The sequence below is a fragment of the Ixodes scapularis genome, unplaced genomic scaffold, assembly GCF_016920785.2.
Source record: "Ixodes scapularis isolate PalLabHiFi unplaced genomic scaffold, ASM1692078v2 PGA_scaffold0__279_contigs__length_252992795, whole genome shotgun sequence".
In the NCBI taxonomy this organism is placed as follows: Eukaryota; Metazoa; Arthropoda; class Arachnida; order Ixodida; family Ixodidae; genus Ixodes; species Ixodes scapularis.
In genome coordinates, this window is record NW_024609835.1 from 200211043 (window position 1) to 200234284 (window position 23242).

The 23242-nt window shown below is 48.7% G+C and overlaps 1 protein-coding gene across 2 annotated transcripts in view; it reads left to right on the forward strand.

Moving 5' to 3' along the window:
• Window positions 1–23242, forward strand: part of LOC8043463 (irregular chiasm C-roughest protein) — a 225740-nt gene that overhangs the window by 40574 nt on the left and 161924 nt on the right. The window contains exons 1-2 of one of the 2 annotated variants that reach the window (XM_042290765.1): window positions 9299–9314; window positions 10957–11019. The gene's annotated coding sequence lies outside the window, so the exon portion shown is untranslated. Of the gene's footprint in view, window positions 1–9298; window positions 9315–10956; window positions 11020–23242 lie in introns of those variants that run through there. The other variant, XM_042290763.1, reaches the window with a different exon arrangement.

The window sequence follows — 23242 nt, forward strand, 5'->3', positions numbered from 1 at the left end:
TGCAGCATATAGTTTTATTATAGGAATTTATAAGAACAAAAGCAATGTTCAGACTTCGAAACTTCGACCGCCATTCCTAATTATTCAGCAACCTTGAATTGACATTACAATATTTTTTTAGATGTTTTCCTCAATGCGCCGTACCAGAAAGATTTTTTTTTTTTTCACCAAGCTCTGTATTCTTAACAATTGGATGCTTGCAGGGTCGCCAAACTCGTTGAACCTAAAGATTCTTCTCGTAATGACGTAGCGAGTGGAGTGGCGGAAAGAACGCCGCAAAGTTCTCTCAAACCGCCAGATCCGTTTATCTTCGTGACATTTTTCATTCAAGGTGCGAAAAATCCCTACCGCTCCCTAGGCGCCGAACAAGAGCAGCACGAGAGAGCGCGCGGAGAGGACCGTGGCTCATACGTGTGATGGACAAAATTATGAGCTACGACATAGCCTTCTCTATTAGCGGCGAGATGTTTTAGTGGCGCCCCCCTACGGTTCCCCCTTGCGACGTCATTACCTTGCAAACAACAAGTTTGATGGTGTTTGTAAATAGCATGGTGAAGCTTGAAATCATTGCGCTCTCAAAAGAACACTGCCAACACCGTCAAAAATAAAGTTCTTTCATTCCTCTTATTTCCGTCGTTGATAAATCCCTTTCTGGCGTCATAGTCAGCGTTCGGCCAATCGTGGAAGGGCGACCACAGCGACGCTTTTGGTCGCGCACGTCGCCATTGCTGACAAAACCTGGCAGATCGCCACGAGACGCTGCCGCCGAAAGTGGAAAAGTAGAGCGGCAGACAACAAACGAGGGGAGAGTCATTTAACGGGTGCCCCGCTGCGGCGAGACGCCGAACCACACTTGTCCCGAGCGATGGAATGTCCGCTCATGCTCCTCGCGTTCCTCGCGCTACCGCTTCTTTTCCCGTCGAGTTTGAAAACCATGTTTCCGGTCCTCGCCGCTACAAAAGCTGCGCGCCGAATACTAGGTTCCCCTAGAGTGTCATCATACACACGCGCGCTTTTGCTTGAGTGGTGACATCCCAGCCATTTTCCCGCCCAATCGTTTTTTGATGCATTTTGAAGTGCGCGCAATCCGGTGTCACTCAGCTCGAGCGCGCAGCTTTGGCTTATGTATAGACGCCATTTTATCGCCCAAGTTACGCACCGAGTGCGCGAAGGCGTCACGCGCTGGCACACTGAGTGCAACAATGGATGTCTTCACTCTGGGAGAGACAGACATGTAGGCACCCTAGGTTCCCCGAGAAATGCTCTCTGCTTCCAAATCCTCCCGCTCCAAATCTGCGACCGGGCACTCATGGCTCCGTCCGGGAATTGTCGAACTGCCAGGCTTTGTGAGTTTAGAGGAGGCTATAGCTGCGACTAATATGTTTGGTGGTCCCTAAAAAGCACGGCTGAAGCTTCGGACACTTGCATTCTAAAATCGACACCGTCGAAGTTGACAATCTGATATCGTTCCTATTTCCCCTGATAAAGCAGGGTTTACTTAAGAAACCTGCCTCCCGTTATTTTTATTTCTCTCGGCCTCTTGGATATGATTAAAGCATTGCCCGACGTGCCTAGGTCAGAACCAGCCGAGTAGCCTTGGCCACCTCCTTGCGGATTCCGCCACTGGACAGTCACTCAATTGTAACTCCTGAACTCCGCTAAGCAGGGGCGTCGAAACAGGGGTACGAGAAAGGAGGTGTTTCAACCCACCCCCTCGTACCCCCGTGGCGTCGAAAGAAGAGATTAATGGGTAAGGTGGAGGGGGGGGGGGGGGGGGGGGGGCGGGAGGGAGGGAAGGAGTTATCGCTCCAGCCCGAGACCATATTTTTTATACGGTAGTGCTAAAAGATTGTAGAATAAGTATAAAACAAATAATGGGGAAATGATATCCCCTTCTTTACTATTATCTCCGGCTCCTCCTCTCTTCCGAACATTTTCTACGGCGCCTCCTGACCCCTAATTGTGTGTGTGTGTGCGCGCGCGCGTGTGTGTGTGCGCGCGCGTGCGTGCGTGCCTGTGTGTGTGTGTGTGTTTGTGTGTCTGTGTGTGCGCGCGCGCGTGCGTGCCTGTGCGTGTGTGTGTTGTACCCCTTTTTATTTCCCGTATACCGGTTTCTTCTCGCCATCCTCCGTCGGCCCTCATCTCTCAAGTACTACCGACATCACTACACACACCCCCTCTCTGTGACGCCGGCAGCGTTGTTGACAGCTGCGGAAGATGAGGCCTAAAGCAGGCGTACACCGCGCACGGCTCCACAATATCACAAAGTTCAATCTTCGCCTCCATTCCGAAGCAAAGATTTTGGTCTACAGTGGCTCCTTCCCAAAGTTGTGAAACGTCACTTTGTCGTCACCTATAACTTTCAAAGAACGACGACCTTGCCACGCGGAAGTTTAGAGTGCTCACAGCCCGCCCAGGGGCAATCTAGACAGCATTGACGCGAACGCGGTGTGTAGGGACACGCGGGCACGACGTCACCAGTGCAGCCGTTCAATCGAATGGCTCCACGGTGTAGCTCGTACGCGCTCTGATGATGCTCGCTTCGACTTTGTTTCACAATATCTCTGGAAGTTGAGCACCGAGAGAGTTTGGATGATTGGCATCTCATCCCACGTGACGCCATCGTCGCAAGAGTCCCATCAGCACGCTCCGCGAACTTCGGCCCCAACTTTGTGTTTCACGAGTTCCCACGGCCTTTAAACTCGTCAAACACTAAGTTGAGGCCAAGGTTGACTTAGCGCACCGATTGGACTATCACCACCATGCCACGCTCTGTTTTCGCCGACGTCCAATCGGCGCGCTCCGCGAACTTACCGCTCCAACTTTGTGTTTGACGAGTTTAAGGCCCCAGGAGGCAACTGTCAAGAAAATCTCTATCCTAAAAATATTCAACCTTCGAACGGAGGCTGTACAGCCAAAAGCCTCTCGAAGCCACATTAACCACTGTAGAAAGGCCATTTACGAGCCACTCTAAGGTCGCTTTAGATTGGCCCAAAGAACGCAGCAAGGTTTAATGTCCAGTCATTGGGAATTATTTCTATATCTTATTTCAGCGTAACAACAGATTTCTCCACTTCAACCGTGAGCTTGAAAATTATAACTCCGTTGAGCTTACCATTTCTTGTGAACTACTTGACAAAAAAAAAATAACTCAATGAATTCCCTTATATAAAAAGAAAAAAAAAACACTCTAACAACAGGATTTCCGATGTAAGCGTCATCCATATTATAGGCGAGACTTATAAATTGAATCGTTATGAAGGGCTGTTTCCCTGGGATCTTGAAGTAAAAGTTGCTCCGGAAAACTTGACATCCCGAAGCACGACATAGCATTAGTTTTAACAAACCAGCCATTAGAGTTGTCGCTTTACGTCATTCCCGGTGTGAATAATTACGTCGTATGATCACTTCCAAGCTTGCGGTTTACTCAGGCAAACCCGGGAATATGGATGATCCCGAGGAAAACCTAGCGCACCGGCGTCCTTAACACCAGGCAACGGACCGACACTCATCTGCGAGTTCTGCGGTCCGCGTTCAACATCTGCAACTCTCGGACGAATCAATCACGGTGTTGGCGACGGTCGTTGGTCCCCAACACCGCGGTTGTTAAGAATAGCTCGTCCGTTTCGACCGGGTTCCTCTCTGGCACTTCATTATGCGCCTTCTCGGTGTGCGCGATCGGGGCACTTCGAGCACCGCGGACGATTCAGCGCGTCGCAAACGCCACCGTCAATGCGGTCCCCAAGCCGATGCCCCGCGTTTTAATTAACCGCGCCGCCAATTGTGCCTTCAGTCGGCCGACTCCTGACGAGCACGGCTGGCGTATCCCTCGACCCCGCAGAGTTTGCCTGACATATGGCGGCGACCCCCACTCATTTGGTGTCCCGTTTTGAGTGCATGTGCGCAGGCCCTGTCGCTGCAGCGCATTCCCCGGGCCGGGGCAGCCGTGACGGAGACGTATGGCGACTTGGAATGAATTGTTTCGCACCGGTCTTCCTCTCCCCATTCCTCTCTCGATCTCTGTCGATGGAGAAAGTTCTACCCTCGAAGAGATCGATGAGTCCTCGGACGAATGGCTCCTCTGCCCGACGCAGAGCGAGGGGGGCCCAGAGAAGACAGTTGCACCGCCCTTCCGTTTGGGTCTTCTACTTCCCTTTGTGCTTCGTGTCGTCTTCTGCTTCCCCTGGCGTCTCTTTGGGGACACTCCCCTTTTTTTCTGCTCGAGCTCCTCTTAGGTTCCGTCGGCGTGTGCCCTCCTCTTCCGGTCTTTGCTTGATCGGCCGTCGCTACCGCGTCCGCGGACTAATGCGGTAATTGTTTTGCTGGAACGAGTCCCCAATTTCCGGCGCGGAAATCCGACACGTCCGCTTCTCCTCTCCGACACCTCCCTCCTCCTTTCTCCCTGATTCGCGGACGGATGCATCCCGCATCTGGTGGACAGTTGGGGAATATCCTTCTCCCGCTTCCATCCTTCACCCTCCTTACAGCGGCATCCTCCCTACAGCGGCATGTAGGGATGTCTCCCCCAAGTGCCACGCAGCGGCGGGCTCGCGTGGCGCGGGGCAGGGCAGCGCGTGCTGTGCGTGCGCCCGAGCGTGAGCACGTGACACGTGTCTGCTTGTATTGACTTGGATTCCTTTCGTCGCTAAATTCTCGCGTTACTTTCCCCCTTTGAAGCTAGCGTAGTCGTGTTCCCGGCCTGGTGATACTAAAGCCCTAACGCACGTCACTGAAGGGCGTGAGCGTACCGGAAATGATGTCTTCGCAAGGGATTCCGACTGCTACTAATGGCGGAACGGCTTGAACCCGGCTGAACCTCGGTCGTTGACGGTCGCCGCAGTGACGCGACACAGACGAGTCATGAATGAAACGGTTGCTAACTTTGGGCTGTCGGCTGAGCGTTTGGGAGCGAAGCGCTTGTGCGCGCATTTTGTGTGTTTGGCGGCCCGGGGTTTTGAAATGGCGATTCGCCGAGTCTGAATTGCTCGATCTTGCTTTGTGAGCGTTGTGATGGAAACCGGAGATAGTATTTCTTTGAACCCACCTGGCGTTCCTTTTCTTACTTTTAGAAGTTACAAAGATGCTGAAGAACTTAACAAGAAAACCGGTTTGAAGATGTATGCTGAGAAATGTGTGCTGATTGTCGTTTGAACAGTTTGGTGATATCTTCTGAAGTTAGCTATTTGTGTTTGAAGCGGAAGAAGATACTTCCTGAGAAATTGCCCGGCGTGCATAAATAATGATGGCTGCAGCTTCTGACTTCAGAAAGATACCTCAATTTGAGTTACTGCTAAATTGTGTGTGGAGGTAGCTCTTCCACCTTTGTGCACCTCGTCTGTTTGTTTTATTATCATTGCGAAGCAAAGAACGATGTGTGAAGAAATTGAGAAACCTCATACCGGAAGCATCTATTGAAGCTGTTGAACTACGCTAAGAGACGTATGCAGTCTGAAAGTGACTTTAAACGTCTCAGAAACCTTTGAAATTTTTGGCTTAGAAGACAAACCTCAAGATAAGTTTCTGATTAGTGGATTTTACGAACTCCTCTTTTTCAGGAAACCCTACATTTCGTTCAAGATTCTGCTGGTTTCGTTGCAGTTGGAAAGAAATGCATTTGAACACTATTTAATATGAAAATATGACGCTTGCCGCGGGGCTCACCCAAGGACGATTTATATTTCTTTTACTTTCTCTATGACTTGGTAACCGATGATTTGTTTATTATAATTAATATTTTTGATACTTCATCCATATACGATCTTTTTTTCTCAAGGCGCGCTGCTGCTTTAATGCAGAATGGGTTTAAGCGCTCAGATATTTAAAGAAAGAGAGGCAACGCTACGAAAAACTTTTGCGAAATATTGGACTCTCATTTCAAGGAAAACGAAAGTACATATTTAGGAGGAAATGGTTTTGAATTGAGAGTATAGAAAGAACGGCAAAGATTGAGCCATAACGTCCTGAGCCTTAAGTTCTATTCAAGTGTCACGGGGGAGACTTAGCGGTAGTTGTTTTTCCTCGTCAAGGGCGGAAAGCGTGGGGGTGTCCGCGCGTACATGATGTGACAAGGTCAGGTAATGTAACGTCGCGGAAAATATTCAAGAGTTTCGCTGAATTAAGGGAAGCGAAAATAATCGAAGCATGTTGAGCATACCGAAAGTGTCCGTAGGATCATGGAAAATAAATCAATTACATGTTGTTGTTGTTTTCTTTTTACAACGTTGGTTAAATCCAGAGTTCGTGTAAGTTGATGTTCATTCAATTTGTACCAGAACTACTTCGATTTTGCAATCGTTTAGTGCGAAGTGTGCGCATTTGGAGTTTTTCTTTGTAGACGTGTTTCGTACCAGTTGGCCTGGTATGAAAATAAACCAGTTACTCTGCCGTGACCTGTGGCGTCCGCGTTGCGATTGTATTGGGTCGCGGGTCTCGCGGACGTGGCGCTGTTTATTTCGTCTGGCTTTCGGCTCCACTCTCGACTTTGTTGCTCGTCAAACAGGCGCACTTCATCGACTGTCTCTACTGCGTAGCAAGGATAAATAAATATATTTTTACTAAAAGAAAGTAAAAAGAAAACCCAGACGGGAAGAAGCGGCCGGCCCTTTCTACAAGGGGTGCTCCTTCAGAGCGCCTATTTTCGTTGCAAAGCGACTGGCGTGACTTTAGGGCTTTTTTTTTTCCGGGGAGAGGGAGGAAGCGGGTGGGGAGGAGAGGGGAGGGACTGTGAGGGGCAGGGACGAGCAAAGAAGCATAGCCACGTGGGCACACTACGTCGTGGCGGCCTGCTCCTTCAAAAGCCGTACTCCTCTGTAGACAGCAAACGGTCAATACAAGACCATTTTTATTGTTTTTCTTTCGGGAAACAATTTGTGTGAAAAATGAAGCGAAAGAAGCGATGACATTCTTTATTTTACATCAAGGACACACTCCAGAAAAACCAGAGGAAAAATATGTTTGCTGCTTGGCAACTCGTGAACCCGCTCGTTTTCAAGAAAATCCACAATTAACTGTAGTAATATTCCTCAACTATGATTGGCGACTGAGCTTGATTGGTGCATATAATTCCAGATAACATAAACATATTTTAAAATTGACTGTATTAGCGAGAAACGACAGAACTGAAATCGGCTCAATGTACACTTGTCTTTCAAGTGTGGTTACAGTTGCGAAGGGAACCGCGTCTTCAGAGCTCAGACCCATCGTGGGGTTTGATAGAGAAAGTGGGACGCGGCAAAGAGAAAATTTTAACCGGCCTTGAACTGCTTAAATATAGAGCTAATTTGATTCCTTCAGAAGAGGTTTTTATATCCGATATTTTAATTAGACGTTCTAGACTTGAATTCGAAATATGTGCTGTTTTATATTATTCTATTTCACAAAGTTAGGCATTGTTAAATTGTTTAAACGAACCGACGGCTTTTATTTCTCATTAGCAGCCGCAAGGCAGTGCTTTGAACTTTTTCGGAGAAAGGCCGCTCGCGTTCTTTTCTTTCAAGCGTCTTCTTTCATCCGCCTGTGTGGAGATTTCTTCAATGCGAAGTGTATAGCCATATTTATTAGCGAACATGCGGCTGTAACGTAGTAACAGAACATCAAACCGATTCAATGGACTAGGAATCGATCCCTCTTTAATTTTCCCCGAGGGAGTAAGTTCCCAGACGTCCATCTTGGTTACGGCACAACAAATTGAATTGGGTGTTGTCCTTTCAATAATGTGCATGCAGCCTCCGATTACAGCCACTTCAAGACTTATATTACATATAAACCGAAGATCTCGTTCAGACACTTGAAGTAGTTTATTTCTTTAATGTCATATGTAACGTAAGACGAAAAAACAAAATATCAAGATGTTGGCTGCCGTAGATGCTTGACCGGTTTATGCGTTTTTCATGAGATAGGCAAATAAGCGCAAGTTTTAATAATGCAATAATTTTCGCCTTCAGTAGCATTGCAAGTAAATTACGAACAAAAAGTCGGCTTCTTTTACCAGTATTTTGACAAAGCGGGTAAAGAAAAAGGCTTTGTGTGGCTGACACCGAGGTTTTATGGTCGGGCTAGCTGCGATTTACGACTGCTTGAATGCGAGTGGCTCTGAAAAATGTCGGGTTTTAAACGCTCGGGGCCCTGCAAAAACAAGACATCTCCAGCTTCTTGTGTGTAAATATTGCTTTTATTATAAAATTTAAAGAATAAATAAAATAGAAAGAGGGATGCAAGACGCATTGTTAGTCACCCATGGGCAGTCTGGTTCGTCGTCATCTTGACCGTTCTTTAGAAAAGTACAGGAAACAGATTATCACCAAGAGTCTCAGTGCTTACTTGTGATTCCTTTTGTAGGAGGTAACGCAAATAGTCAACTTAAAAGTGCAACAGAAAAAAAAGCGGACAATATTTTGTTTTATTACTTAACTTTTAAAGAAGCTTTTGACGCGTTTTCGGACGGAATGGCAGCGCTGTTCATCATACATTATGCACTTTAGTTAGAACTACACTACGTGTCCCAGGAGGGTGACGAACGGAAACAACCGACCATGACAGACCTTAAGCATGTCAATCATCCATACAAAGGAACCGTTGGCAGGCTTTCTCTCTTCCGGTGATTTTAAAGTAAACACGAGCAATAGACCGATCTCACTGAGCGCTCGGTGCATGCGTGACGCCGCCATAACTTTAGTTCACTAGAGGCAGATGGCAGTGCACGAGAGGGCTCGTCCCGTCTCGTGGTCTACACGCGCAGACCTCCAGCGAGCTTGTTGGACGTGCGCAGACTAGAGTTTCCTCGATGCATTGCGGCAGCGGTGGCGTAGTGAAACTGACTGCTGAGATCGGTCTATTACAAGCTGTCATGGAAAACACACCTTCGCTTGCGCGGTGCACGTGTTTTTACGTTGGCCAGTGCCGTTTTTTTTTTCTTGGTCACTATAGTAGGACTGGGACATAAAGTAACACTGCAAAATATTTGGACACAAGGTGAATCTGTAGTTGTGTTTTCGAAACCACTCGGGAGGTCGGATGACATTCTGGACACTCGTTAAGGCTGCAAAAAGTGCCATTAGAACCCCTTAAGCGGCTTCGTTCAACCGAATCGCGCAGAGAACAGCGAAGCACGTCACCAGATGGAGATCGCTCTTCTCGTGAACTCGTCGCGGCTTATCCCGAAATTTAAACGTAAAATAAATCAGTAAATAACGACGCAAACCCAAGGGCCGAAACCAAAGCCGACCCGACTGGCAGACCGCGAGACCCGCGGCAAAGCACACTTCGCGGGGGAAAGGACAAACGAAACGCTGTGGCGCGCAGCGTCGGCGAACTGGGTAAGACCCTTTCCCAGGGAGGGGTGTCCCCGTCTCCCGTTCCACAGTGACGGCACCACATGTCTTGTCATTCAGAGCTCGCGCCGTCACGTGTGGCGCCCAGCTGTTGCCGCTGATGGCGGCGAAGAGGGGGAGGCCGGGCAAACTCTCAGGCCGACTACTGCGGACCCAAGCTGCTTTGGAAGATCCTCTCTGGAGACAAAGAAAGCGCCTAAAGTTAGCCCCCCCCCCCCCCCCTTCCTATGCTGTGTGCATTTATTGACGAAGAAGGACAGGGAACGTCCGATTCTCCGAGATTGGGGTGCTTTCCTTAATTCTGTCTCGCAAAACTAGGCAGCAGCCATGGCGGCTTGATCATCCTGACGCGCAAACGCCTGCTCACGAACATAGTCATGTGCGGACACGCGACTACGTGTACGTACATACCTTAAATGTACATGCCCTACACAAACACGCATTCGCAAGCACGCATGCACGCTCATCTGCACGAGGTGACAGACGCGTCTCCATGCGCACGTGCGCGCGTGCAAATACCCAAAACTAACGCGCTCGGTCGGGCAAAGACAACCGACGTGCTTCTCTGTTTTCATCTCTGGGACCTGAGTACTCAAGGAGCGATTGCTCTTTGCTAATTATGGACTGTTCCTCTCGTAGGTTTGGATAAGCCGGCCAATCCCTCGTTCTGGCGTTCTATTTCGGTTTCTGAAAGAGCGTGTGTGTTTTCCAATGTGCGTCCGAGTTTGACTATGGCGTGCCAAGGGCGGAATTATCCTGGGTGAGGACAGGGAGATGGGGGGGGGGGGGGGGGGGGATGAGAGCGGAAATGGCGGTGGCTTTTGTTCCGAAGTTCCCCCACTGAGAAACGTTTTGTGAGGCTCGCGCTTGGAAGAATCCTGGCGCGCCATTGTGAGCGCGCGTGGAGTAACGCCGCATTCCTGAGTCGGTCCGCTCTTTGACTGTCTGTGCGTGCGTGAGCCCAAGATTCTGTTTGTGGATCAGATGGCGGAGGTACTCGGAATGCCGATGTCTTTACGCGACGGCGACGTATAGAATCGACCCCGCTGTGTTTTTCTTTTCACTTATTTCTTTTGAGTGAAGGCAAAACAGTGAACGGAACAAAATCTTAGTCCTAATTTGTGGAGTGGGGCGCCTCAAAGAGAACAATAGACGCGATGGAAATCTGTCTGCAGCACGAAGTGCGGCTCTGTCTCTCGCGGTTCGTAACTTCGTTGTGAATTTCCAAAACGTTGTTGTTGTTCTTTTTTTGTTTTTTTATTTACTTTTTGGTCGTTGCCGCCGTATGTACGCCGGCAAGATATATAAGAGCGGGAACATACGTTTGCTCGTATAGCTTTTCAATTTGCAACGCTACCACGGGTGGCGGTACTATCGGTCGTACCTTTGAAATTCGGACCTTCTGTCAACTTCATCTTGGGAAATACGCAATCTTCAAGAAGGAAGAGAAAGAAAATACAACAAAATAAAAAATGTTAGACAGTCGAATATGTTTACCATGTAAAACAAGAAGTATGTTCTGTCCCTCTTTAAGACGCTTTGAAACTGGAAACATACTTTACTATTCACGAAATATCTATACCTGGATTTTGATGATAATTCACTTGGTTTCGTCCTTCCCGCGCAGGAGCCTTGTCCCAGCCCACACCCTTTTATGAGTCCGTGCCCTGCTGAGTCCTCGGAGTGCTTGGTGAGTTCCTTTTAACCCTTGTAGTGTTGAATGTACTATCGAGCAGGAATGAAACGGGAGCAGCGGAGCGCGTAACCTATGATACATGCCGCGCTACCTATAGTCTATAGACCATTCCATTAAGCGCTCTCTGGGCGGCACCATTTTGTTCGACCGCAGCGCCCTCTCCACACATTCAAGAAGTTCAGCGGGTTCGGCGGGGTAAAACGAGAGAGAGGGCATGCACCCGACTCCGCTAGCAGACAACAAACCGGGAGGTTGCCGTTCTCCATCTTTGGACTGTATCGGCGGGCTCTACCGAACATCGAACTCTCGCTCGTGGCTGCCGTTGTGAAGTGGTTCGCGTTTTTAGAATAGTTGTGGCTACTCTAAAATCAGCCTATAGCTCTCTGTTGTTCTATTTTGCTAAATGATCAACTAGCATATCTTTTTTCCGTTCCTTAAATAGCAGTTGTGTCAGCCGGCAGTACTACCCTCAACTACTGCTTGTATTGCGGCAGGAGAGCACGTTTTATTTATTATTTCAGACTTCCACTCATGGTCGCTAAAGGCCTACACCAGTACGAACTTTTGTATAGTAAAAAAGGTACAGCAACCGGATTTATTTTTCGCCAAAGAAACCGGCCAATCTGACACAGTTTTCCCTATTTTTGTTTTTTATTTGCACGCAGGTAACAGCGCAATTGGACCTTGTGAGTCTTTTTACCTAGCATAGTATTACACGACAACTGCCATACCAAAATCTGCGCATCTTCGGTTGAAAGTTCCAAAATAACGCGATTTTAAACAGAGTTTGCACGCCAGCCCGACGCTAGCTACAGCCCACTAGGCGAAGCGGACGACATGCGGTGTGAGAGGGGGAGTGCATTTTTTTTCTCTTTTACCCTCTCTGCTATGACCCTAATGGAACGGTCTATAGGGGCAACTAGGAACCGATGAAACTGCGTTGTGGAAACAGTGCTGCGAAGGTTTCGTCCCTACTCTAATTTGGATACCCCCGTAGCCTCTCTCTCCACCCCTCAGTTTTAGCAGTTTCTTGTTGCCTCTTGATTACGCGCTCCGCTGTTCCGCATTTCATTCGTACCCGACAGTACATCCCCGAAACCGTTTATCGCTGCTGCGAGCGATCTAAATAGACAGCTCTGTCGAATATTTGTAGCCTATCTAGGCAGTAACAAAGTGCTCCAGAGCACCAATTCTTCTACACGAGCTGGAATACGTAGCACCGGTGTGGCGAGGGGCCCTTTGTTAGCCGAGTCGATTATCGCCTGATAACGTAAAACGTCCTTCTCTGATCCCATATTCTTTTTTTCGGCGTTAACCAACGAGGTAGAGGGGCTTAGAGCTTTAAACTGGTGTCCCGTTCACCAGGCAAAAGTGACCGCCACTTGGCTGCCGCCATGTTGTACAATTTTGACCACTAGACAGGTGACCGTGTCGAATGCTGAGCCTTTTACGCAGAATTGAGGCGATATTTCTATTGCGATCGCTGTAGAAAACACGATGAACTATTTACTTAATACTTTTAACCCCAGAGATCAGTGTCTAGCTCCGATAAAAACCCCAAATACAGCACCGCGGTTGACGGCATCTAGGGGAGCCATTGCGATGCTGTCCGAGTTTTTGTCGTAAAAGCATAGTACGGACTTAAAACAAACAAAATATAACTTATCTTGTCGGCCCTGTTAGTAAAGATAAATAAGAAATTATGTGTACGCGGTACTTTGTTGAAATCTAGACGTGAAGTATGAGGTCACGCGTCTAGTGGTAAAAATTTTGCAACATGGCTGCGACCGATTGGGGGTCACTTTCAGCTGCCAGTTTACCGCTCCAATGCCCACTACGTCCTTGTTGTGAACATTGTTTCGGCACGTCCTGCATCAAGCTTCCTCCTTATATCCTATACTTTGTCTCACCCTACGATGGACTAAAGGCCAAAACCACGGGCCGCCAGGTCCAATCACGTTCTACGCTAAGCTATGACATGCCTAGCTTTGATTAGTGGTGGACGAATAATGCTCCGAATCCGAAAGCGCTGCATCATTTCTATAGCTTCGACGCTGCAAACAGCCCGTACGTCCCGGCTTTTTTGCAATGTAAAATTGCTGAGTCACTCACTGCTGTTCGATTCGAACCACTGTCCGCCATCCCCATCAGTGATCCCTGACGCGAACCGTGCATTAAAGCGTAACACCACGCAATTTCTAAGTGGCTCGTGATTGGATCTGGCGGTCCGTAGCTTTCGCCCCCAGTCCATCGTAGGGTAAGACGAAGTATAGTGGATGGCACTTGGATCATGCATGCACGGATGGTTTTCGTGGTTTAAAAACCCATCGGGCTTTCTACATCACTTCACCTGTAGGTCAGAGCACAGTCAAAGGCTATACGGCACTGAGGTTCGTCTGCTCTTTGCGCTCGTCCTAGGTTTGGGTTACCCTTCAAATATGCCCACTAGTGCTTTTGTTTTCCCCCGAATCCTCAGTCAAAGACGGCCCGGGCTCGACCGACACGCCATCGTGCAATCTCTACGCGTTCTACGTGGTTCCCTTTGAATGGTGTGCCCCGCTCGTTACGTTACCATGCGGCAAAGACGCATTTTGGAACACTTGCTCGCCGTACAGTCGCCGTCAGCTAAAGAAGCGGAGGGCGTTGTGAGTCCCGAGCCCTTTTCTATCGCTGCGCCGCCAATCAGATTGCGACATTAACCGGTAAGAGCGCCGAAGAGCACAATCACGAGGCGGCGGATACTTTAGGCCACGCCCCGCGTTTTTTAAGGTGTCAGATACTATAAACGACGAACAGACAGAAATTGCAAGTCACCAGGTAATCGCTGCGCTCCGTCGGTTTAGCCGGTCAAAACACACGCGTAAAAAGGCGTCGAGCGCCATAACGTTGAGCTTTCCGCTCCGTAAGCTTGGTCCCTTCGGCTCGCTGTTTCGGCTGGTTTCGTTTTCGAGGTTCGGGGTGAAAACGAAGTGTTTGCGGTGAGATGCTGGCTAGGGACGCTTCTGTATTCCTCACTCTATAGTGCCATAGCCTCATCTGTACTCACAAAGATTGGCAGTCCGACGGCGAAGCTATAGTGTGCCCGGTCGCAGATTTGGAGCGCGAGAATCTGGTACCACAGAGTATCAAAGAGCCGTTTCTCGTGGAACCTGGACGTCAGTCTACAGCTTTTGCAGTGGCGACGACCCGAAACACACTTGTTCGCTCGGTAGAAGTGTGTTTCGGCGTCTCGCTGCAGCGCGGCGCCTGTCACGTGGCTCTCCTCTCATCCGTTGTCTGCCGCAGCACCTTTTCATTTCGGCGGCCGCTTCTCGTGGCGATCTGCCAGGCTTTGTCAGTATATAGGAGGCTATGGCAGTGCACGCACTACTCACGCGGTTAGGGTTTTGTTTTCATAGCGCATAGAAGCTTGGTATTGCACGTGCTTGCACCAGCAGAAGAAGTTGGATGTATCCTCACTCTGAGCGTTGAGAAAAATTCCACCGGGTGGCGCACCCCAAAGAAGTTCTCACCGGAAATAGCTATAGATTTTGTTTGCCCTGAATTCCGAACGCAGCCGATGCTACGAGTTGATAGCATCGATCAAACCGTGTTAAAAGCTCGAGTCACCTTCTCTGTACATGAGTGGTTCAGCGATGATCGATCCACGTACAAACATGACGACACCTTGTTCGAGCGCTTTTGACGCTACATCACCGGCACCATCAGCTCGAATCGTCGCCGGCGTTAGGATATAAGGTCAAACGAAGTATAACATTTATAAGTCTATGTCGCACTGCTATTTGTGTACAGTTAGTGCCACCAAATAGGCTACGCTTCAGAGTAACGACACTTAAGGCCGGTTCAGATACTTGCGTTTGAGTGCGTTTGACTGCGTTGCGTCGAGAACCGAAAGCGAGTCACCGGCGCATCTGTGCCTCGTATGACGCGTGGAATCCAATTCAAGGAATCATCTTGGCACGCGATATAAACAGCAGGGATGTCCTGGTTTCTTGCAGCCGCAACGCAGTCAAATGCAGTCAAACGCAACTGTCTGAACCGGGCTTTACCCATCTTGTGGCTCAAAATAAGGGTTGCCAGCTATCTGTTTTTTTTTGTTTTTTTTTTTTTTGTAAATCACAGGAAACGCTTTTTTGTCACCCATGAATGTTTAAACGTTTCGCAAAAGAGCCAAGCAATATTGCATGATATTCCTAGCACCGAATCTAATGCTGAGGAAGTCGCACTTTTCGAATAATAACGATCGGCAGTTACGTCTGCTCTGCACAAGCACCAAGATGGCAGCGCCCACAACAATATCGGGAACAGAGTGCCGATACTCTAAGCGTAGCGCATTTAGTGGCTCTAGGTACTGTCATGACCGAATTTATCGACGTTTCGGTTCCATCGAAAAGGCAGCGGTTTAGCTTCGAGTGATAATGGCAGGGTTGTCTACTTAAGATTACGTTATAATGATCCCGATTTGATGTTTGGTTGAATCGCGCAGTTTCGGCTGAAAAAAGAAAACGAAAACGAATCGATTACGGTGCAGAAAACGCCGCCGTCGTTTGGCGAGACTTTTCCACGTCTTAAACACTCTCGCCTCGAGTTCCCCCGTTCGGGAGAACGAAGACGAATGCTCCACTTCGTGAGTGCGCGCCGTAAATTAATTTGCTTACAGGAGCACCGGGGACCGAAAATAAAAATAAACAGCGACAGCCGAAAGATTAAGTATCCCTGGGCAACTTTTCTATCGCAGAAGCGTGATCGCGTTTTGAGATACATGTCTATATAAATATATCTAAATGAGCTCGTATCATCTCTATATGTCTGAAGTTGTACGCGAAAACTGAACTGCCACGCAGGCCAGACTCTAATTTTACTTATTATTGGCGGTGATTAAATGTCTACGGGAAATTAACGTGACCAAAAAGAAGAGAGCGGCGCACATGGTGAGGGCGCATGAGAGACCATGCCCTAAACGAGAGGATGTCGTGACGGTCCAATGGCTATCATCGGCACAAATTACAGCCTCTCAGAAGCTTCCGTTCTGCGCGAGTGTTGACTCGCATCTGTGTACCAATCGGCGAGTTTGCAGCGGGGCATGCTTTTGGGTCTCGAGGGGCCAAAGACCTCGGTGTTGATTTCTAAGGAATTCTCGCGTACCAGCATGGCGACCGAGAAAGAAAGAGAGTGAGAGGGAGAGAGGCCGAGAAAGGGAAGTATCACGAGGAAAGGGGCACTCGAAATCCAAGGCGCTATTCCGCTAGAGATCACCCACTGCCGATGGTGAGGATATTCCCCGTCGTATCTACCGTGGTTAAACCGACGCTGACACTGCACGTGGGGGTGTTAAGCCGGGGCACACTGGTCATGCATCACACAAAAGATAGTCCGCAAGGACGAGTCACCGCAATTTTCGTGGTTCGAGTGCCGCGTGCCAAGTTTGTCCTTGAACTGATTGTCATGCGGAATTCGAAGCACGGATATCGCGGTGACTGGTATTCGGGATCTGCATGCAGACTTTATTTTGTATGATGCATAAGCACTCTAACCCCGGCCTAACAGGCAGTCTTTCTATCTCGCGCGAACGAGTCCAAATATATCATAACGCCGGTATTCTCCAATTTTATGAGAGAGACAGAGCAAGCAAAATATTGAGGTATAGTTTTATTCAGAGTTTCAACCAGTAAGTCTGCCTTGAGAAACTGTCATGTGTTCTTGCAGTTGGCGTTCAATTTCACCAGTGCAGTAGTACTCCTAACCTGAGGTCCCTAACGCGCGAGTCACAATAGCAATTGCAGAAACACACGGCAATACAGTGCTCGTCGAAATCGGAAAAAAGGACGAGATAGGGATGAAAGAGCGATATGTCATTAATTTAACTCGAGTAATTTGGGGAACACTCGTTGCAACCAGTAGCTCCGCGTTCCCCTCTGGTTAGTGATCGATAGGAAAATGACAGCCGCTGTATTTGTGCCTAATAGTGCTAGAAATTAAGGGAGAGAAGGAGACGAGAGCACGCGGGAACGTCAGAACGCCCTGCTCTGCTTGCAAGTAAGTAGTGAATAGGCGCAAATCGCTGTTTTAACTCTTTTCACTCTTTGAGCTCTGATCCCTATTCGCTCTTTGAACACGTCCGAGCGACGAACTCCGGCTTCCAGCGTTCAGTGTTCGCGTTCGAACACGTTCGAAGAGTGAGTGGAGACAAAGGCAGCTAGCTTTGCGCCTACCCACTCTTCCTCTCTCTTTCTCAATTTGTAGCCGCATACACTAGGCCTCCGGCACGCATGCGTGACACCACCATAACTTCGGCCCACGGTAATAGGGCGAAAATGCTCGAGACGGCTCGTGTCATCTCGCGCTCTGCACGCGCAGAGTTCCAGAGAGTTTTTCGCTTGTGCAGAAAGACTCTAAAGTTTGCTTGGTGCATTGCGGTAGCGGTGGTTTCGCCAAACTCGCTCTGGTGAGATCAGTCTATTCGGTCTGGCGTAAAACGGCTTCTCCCTTCTCCGCCCTACGGACAAGAGCAGTTTGTGATGGTGCGAGATGAAAGATATTTTACGACGCTTCGAACCGCCCGTGGTGACAAGTGCGAGGTGATTCAACCGTCGCGCTTGATCGCACGGACGAGCGCGGAGCACGCCCCCCTCCCCTCCTCGGCCTTCCACCCCTGCGAAGGAAACCCGCTTTGGGCGCCCTCAAGTCCCTTCGAGGATTCCCCATAACCGTCGCTGCCGCGGATTGTTTCCAAAAATAATCGCCGTCCTCCACGAAAACGTAAACAGAAAGGAGATTTAAAGAAGGGAAAAACGAAACGCGAGCCCGGGAGTGCACCAACTAGTGCTGCTGCCTTCTCTCGGTTCTTCGTTCTAGAAGGGATGCTCGCTCGCGGCCTCCCATGTGCGGGGCCCGTGCGCCTCCTGCCTGCCGTGTTTTGGAAGCTCCCGGCGGCGCGGGGGCAGAACATGCACGCACGCGCTCCGTCGTCTGCGTGCTTTCAGTTTGTTGTTGTTTTGCCTCTTTGATTATTCTGGTGACGACGGGAAGGTTTTCGCTTGATTACATCCACGTGATTCGCGGAAAACTGGGCAATGGAACGATATCTTCTGTTTCTTCGTTTGCTATTCCCGCTCTTCTTTCTCTCTCTCTATCTCTCTCCTTCGTGTCTCTTTATCTGTTGTTGTTCCGAAATAAGGGCCAGAATGAATCGGCACGTGTTGTTTTTCCTGTTCAACAAAAAGGGAAACACCACATCGGTTCTAGGCGGTCATTATTAGAGACTAAGATTTCAAAAAGAAAACGTTCTCCAAATCCTGGACTTGTGATCTTCAGTACACTTCCTGTCGGAGAAAAACGAGGCAGAGCAACGCTTATTCTAATTCCGAATTTCTTGCGAGTTTGTGTATGTGGCGTAAGCACTCTGATTAAAAAAATGGCTGAGAGAACGAAACGCCCATTTCGGGAGCACTTGCGCTCGAATACCAATTATATTTACTGCTTTCTTCTTAGGTAAACACTCGGTTCAATGCATTGCCATAGCATTTCTGCGTGGTTTTTACAAATCTTGATAGACTTTTGAACGTAGGTTAGGTTTAAGGAAACAGTGAATATTGCTGCGATATTTACGAAAATAAGCGAGGTAGGATTTTTTGCCGGGAACGTTTAGATAAGTTATTTTCTAAAAAAATATAATTCTATTGGTTTATCTATTATTTATTTATTTATTTATTTATTTTAATCTATTTTATATATTTATCTATTTATTTACGTTTACTTTTGCGTCAAGCTTTTTATTAGTTTTGTTCCACACTCAATTGCGAGGAAATAGCGGAGCGAGAGCATGGGTTTTTGAGTTAGCAAGTGAGCGCTCCTCAAAGCTTGGCCAGTATTCTTTATTTTTTTCTTGGCCACGGCAGTTTTTATTTACTTTTTATTGTTAGTGGGTGACGCCACTGGTTATATCAGTATTAGCCATCTTCCGTTGGCTTCCGGCACTTCCAAGGCTGCCTAGGGCGCACCTGGTGTGCCTGGGATATATGAATAATTGTGTTGTGGGTATGTTCATACAGATTGAACTTAGTCTGCCTCAACCGGCAATTTGTCTCTCAGCTGTAGATGAGAAATTAAGCCAGTGCAGTACAACCGCTAACCTGGGGTCTTTAACGTGCATCACGCACTAGTGATACACGGCCGCACGCCGGTACGATGCATAACCAGATCGAAACGGCAGGGGTAGAGATTGAACCCAGAATCCCTGGACTCTGCAGCGAGAGCTCTCGCTCCACGTGCTCCGAGCTGGTGTGTGCTAGCCCACTCGGCCACCGATCCTCCTGGGAAGATAAGGACAGTAATTATTCACCGTAAACTACATACTTAAAATTTACCTCAGCGTTCGATTGAACGATCTTAGCTAACCCACCGACGACGCAGTGTAACGCATTTGGTACATTATGTACCAAATGCGTTACGCTGGACACCAGTTTAAAGTAACTTGCTTTTACGGCGTTTTTGTGTCGAAGCGGGTGCCAAGCGTGCACAACCAGACCGCGGCAAATGCAAAATATCCCTAAAGAATTAAGCGGTTCACACATCTTTCGTTTGCTCGCTTCCCCGTACTGTCCCACCCGGCCGTAAGTTAGTTTCAACTGGAGCTCATTCTAGAATTTGATTCAGGCGTGCCGGTGGCGTAACGTCGTGGGCGGAATGAAAAATAAATAAATAAACGTAAAAATAAGGGTTAAGGTAGTCGCGGAATTTCGATAAAATACCTCGAATTCCTCGAGCACTCGAGGTCGCCTCCGTACAAAAACAAACATCCCCGCGCGACTCTTCGGGCAGACTCTGTTTACTTTTCTCAACTTCGGCGGCCGGATACGTTCCGTTGGGCAAACTGCGTCGGCACGGCAGCGCGCCCATGATGCCCGAACGAATCTTGGGAGGAGAGACATTGACGTTTCTAGCTTTTTTTTTTATTTTTGTGTGTTCTTTAATGCTTCCCCGATGAGGGCACGCCCGTCGCCGGGTGAAACCCGCACATCACGGGGCCTTCACCGATCGCCACGGTGCGTTGCCGTCGCTTGTCACTTGGTGACCCTGGAATATTTTCGCTATCCGGGGTTTGCGCACTTCCTCGGGGCTTCGCCTACTGCGCGCGCTTCTGAGTCGCGGCGTCGCCTTGCCTCCGAAGTCTGGGTAAGTGCAGCCGCGTGTGACTAATTCGGGAAGGTAGGCTAGATTCCTTTCTGCGGGAATACTTCGACGTTGATTCTTTGGAGGACGTTAACTGAGGCGTGATTTCAGGCGCGGTATGAACTCGACGTCTCTTTCCCTCTCTGCGTTGTTGTTTTTGTCGTAGTTCTCATACAGACGAAAAAAGGAATATGTGCTGGAGATGGTGTGGGCCTCTACCATTTGGGGCTAGCAGCCACCCTGCTAGAGGAATGGTGTGGTAGAAAGGTCGAGGTGTAGACTGCAAACGAATACTATTAGTTTGGCTCTTACGACAGGGATGTCTTCAGCAGAAATTTGACAATGATTTCGAAACCTCTGTCCGCATCTACACATGGTAGAAAGATCTTCAGGGGTTGACTTGGGCGGACCATTAACTGCCTTCCGGTGGTTGAGATCCTTCCGCTTGTCTGCATACACCGATTAGAAAAAAACTTCCCTTCTTTTATGAGTTGAGCTAAGTAGGTTTGGGTGCGGAGAACAGCGGAGGCGAGGGCTGTGCGCCCGCGAGTTCCTTGGCGTTGGCTTCTGCTTCGCGTCAAGATACAGACCCACTCTCTAGACCGCCGATGTTCGCCTGCTTCCAGATTAGGGAACGGGTTAACCGCCCCCTCGTTGATCGCTTGCGTCTGGAATGCATTACAGTCTTGCTTTTTTTTTATGCGGACTTTCAGTGGGTGCTTTCATTGATGTGTTTCTTCTTTCTAGCTAGAAGGACTGTTCTAGATGAATAGTCTAGAGACTCTAGACTCTCTACCCTGCAGGTTGGATTTGAAAGGCATGGAGTGGATGCTTTCTATTTCTTTTCTTGCGGTGTTATTTTTTTTTGTAATCTTATTGACACTTTTAGTCTGGTCTGGCAGTGACTATACGTAGGATTAGTTTCACCAAAACGCTGAAGCGTTCCTCCCTGATAGGCAGCCGATGTTGGTATGGCTGGCTTAGGGTTACCTCGCTTGTACTTCGTTATTTTGAATTAATTTGTTTCATCTACACCTATATTAAAGCATCACTAAAAAGGTGCAGTGTGCTAAAAAAAAGTAGGTTTTCTTTGGTCTAAACGTTCATCACGCAGTCGGTAGTTTGTGGTGATATTAATAAAACAAAACCACGAGCTTGATCATGCGAACAAACACTGAGAAGAGCAGAATGTATTAATCAAGCGCCAACTACCGCCTGACAAAACCAGCTCGCAGAGCCACCTCCCATAAATTGGCGTCACGTGACTTAAGGTAACATGACGTAACCAATTCACGTAATGTTAATTTCCCTGCTAACTTTAGGTGAAAAATTGGCGTTACGGGACTTGAGGTCATATGACGTCAAGTGGGTTAATCACAAGACGTGATCACGTGACGCATGTTTCCCCGCTAAACTGATCACGTGGCGGTTCTTCGTAACGCTTTTCTCGTGGAATTCGGCTGAAGAGACACAATATACATGAAAAATGTAAAAAAAAAAAAAAAAAATGCAGATTGGAAATCTCCGAAATGCCACGTCGCGTTCGATCTGCACTCGCGACATCCGACGCCTCCTACCTCCAGTAGTATTACTCCGATCGCAATTACCGCTGGACCATGTTCAAGAAATGAGGCGAATAGACGTCTTCCATTCTGAAGGGAAGTGAATGTCCTGGGGCGTCACAGGTCGAGGCAACCAAAACATCTTCGCGTCTGCTCACTAATACGCCTCACTACCTTCGCAACTGCAGCTAGACGCGTTGCATGTTATCGTGGCTCAGATAGACACGTTACCGGCCTATGATGCGGACCGGACCTTGAGGTGACGGAAGAGCAAACTACGCCTTCTTATTCCTCCAGCCGCATGCGCGAACTTCTAAGGGTTTCCGCAGGCTGGAGGCGCGATATTGCCACATTAATGATGTTCAGGCGCAGTTCTCCGGGACCGAGCATTGATTTCGAGTCCCGCGGGTTTCGCAGGCAGTAATTATTGGCAAGCGGTGCGTGTACTCCTGCAGGAACCATCATTCTCTCTTCGACGGATTAAGGGCCACGATGAAACGGGAGCTGGCGGGAAGACCGCTCTAATTAGGCTCCTAATCTGGGCACGGCAATATTTCAGATTTCGGGGAGGGAAATACGTCCCAGCCGGCCGCTTATAGCCGGACTCCGGGGTTAGAATACCCCGTTTAATTAGTGGATTTGCGAGGGATTAGCCGAATGTCCGCCAATTTGCGACGAGCGGACGACGTTTACGTCCGCTCATTCATCCCTCTTACTTAATGCGGCCATATCGACTCTTTCGTTTCCTTTGCGGGCACCGGTTGGATGCTCGGAAAGCTGGAACGGGTGTACAGGCAAAACTGCATTTTCCAAGCTTGCGTTATCAGCAGTATTCCCTCGCATTCTTATCGTGTGCGCTCGTGAAACTAACGGCAATTCAACATGATGCAGTCGGCATAAAAGCTAGCTGAAGGAGGTAAAATGTCGCGTGGGATGCCTCCAAAATGCTAGGCAACGTAAGCTACGCCACACTGCGACGATAGAAAAAAAAAAGTGGCAGTCTATTCCAACCCTTTTTTTGACAGCTTAACTCACCCGGGGGTTTCCAGGAAGGCATTTTTAGCGCTGCGGACTGAGCGCAACTGTGTCATTCCCCGCTGTGTCCTACTGTCGCACACTGTACACCTTCGGTTTAGGGGGTGGCCGGATTCGTGAGAAACAAGCGTGTCGACGCCACAGTCGAGATTGGTCTCAACAAGACGACAGTTGAAGATGGTACATGTCTGCTTGATGGTTTCCTGCTGCCGCTCCCCTATCAAGGACTCCTTCGACTGAACGTCCGCCTCATCGCCGCACCTGTGCGTAGTAGCGGTGTAGCCAGGGAACGAGGAGGTTATTATGGAGCTCAAGCCTCCAACTCCTGCCGACCCTAGAATAAACGTACCCATGAACACGCCCCCCCCCCCCCCCCAACCGTTTCCATAGTCATTGACATCACCGCCACCTCACTTCAGCGCCTCCTTCTCCCTCCCCCAAATAAAAAA